Source organism: Schistocerca piceifrons, chromosome 7 (genome assembly GCF_021461385.2).
Source record: "Schistocerca piceifrons isolate TAMUIC-IGC-003096 chromosome 7, iqSchPice1.1, whole genome shotgun sequence".
Lineage (NCBI taxonomy): Eukaryota > Metazoa > Arthropoda > Insecta > Orthoptera > Acrididae > Schistocerca > Schistocerca piceifrons.
The window spans coordinates 576,731,523-576,733,030 of record NC_060144.1 but is presented as its reverse complement, the minus strand read 5'-3'; the positions used below and the strand labels follow the sequence as shown (position 1 = coordinate 576,733,030).

General features: G+C 47.7%; 1 non-coding gene across 1 annotated transcript; it reads right to left on the bottom strand.

Moving 5' to 3' along the window:
• Window positions 1-1,189: 1,189 nt before the first annotated feature.
• Window positions 1,190-1,264, bottom strand: Trnaa-ugc. Its single transcript has one exon. It is a non-coding gene; the product is annotated as a tRNA-Ala (tRNA).
• Window positions 1,265-1,508: the final 244 nt, after the last annotated feature.

The window sequence follows — 1,508 nt, the reverse complement described above, 5'->3', positions numbered from 1 at the left end:
ATTCCCAACATGTCCACACCACTACATTCGTAGTGCGCCTAATAGATGTTTGCCCATCATACTCATTACTCGTGGCAGATTAATCTACCAAGTCCCGTACGAGTTAGGGCATAGCGTGTGCGTTCACACAAGAAGGTCAATGGCCCGGAAGCCATATTTTAACTGTATATGACGGTAGTATCTGTTCCCGAAAGAACACATACCGTGGATTACCATGCAGATTTTCTAGAAATGAAATGATAATTAAATAGACACCCTAGCTGCAAACAGGCGTTGATATTCTTCACTGGGGACATGTTGATAATGTGCGCCCCTACCGGGACTCGAACCCGGAGTCTCCTGCTTGCATGGCAGACGTTCTATCCGTCTGAGCCACCGATGGCACGGAGGATATTGCGTCAGCAGGGACTTATCCCTTGCACGCTCCCCGTGAGATCCAACATTCCCAACATGTCCACACCACTACATTCGTAGTGCGCCTAATAGATGTTTGCCCATCATACTCATTACTCGTGGCAGATTAATCTACCAAGTCCCGTACGAGTTAGGGCATAGCGTGTGCGTTCACACAAGAAGGTCAATGGCCCGGAAGCCATATTTTAACTGTATATGACGGTAGTATCTGTTCCCGAAAGAACACATACCGTGGATTACCATGCAGATTTTCTAGAAATGAAATGATAATTAAATAGACACCCTAGCTGCAAACAGGCGTTGATATTCTTCACTGGGGACATGTTGAAAATGTGCGCCCCGTCCGGTACTCGAACCCGGAATCTCCTACTTGCATGGCAGACGCTCTTTCCGTCTGAGCCACCGATGGCACGGAGGATATTGCGTCAGCAGGGACTTATCCCTTGCACGCTCCCTGTGAGATCCACATTCCCAACATGTCCACACCACTACATTCGTAGTGCGCCTAATAGATGTTTGCCCATCATACTCATTACTCATGGCAGATTAATCTACCAAGTCCCGTACGAGTTCGGGCATAGCGTGTGCGTTCACACAAGAAGGTCAATGGCTGGGAAGCCATATTTTAACTGTATATGACGGTAGTATCTGTTTCTGAAAGAACACATACCGTGGATTACCATGCAGCTTTGCTAGAAATGAAATGATAATTAAATAGACACCCTAGCTGCAAACAGGCGTTGATATTCTTCACTGGGTACATGTTGAAAAAGTGCGCCCCGACCGGGACTCGAACCCGGAATCTCCTGCTTGCATGGCAGACGCTCTATCCGTCTGAGCCACCGATGGCACGGAGGATATTGCGTCAGCAGGGACTTATCCCTTGCACGCTCCCCGTGAGATCCAACATTCCCAACATGTCCACACCACTACATTCGTAGTGCGCCTAATAGATGTTTGCCCATCATACTCATTACTCGTGGCAGATTAATCTACCAAGTCCCGTACGAGTTAGGGCATAGCGTGTGCGTTCACACAAGAAGGTCAATGGCCCGGAAGCCATATTTTAACTGTATATGACGGTAGTATCTGTT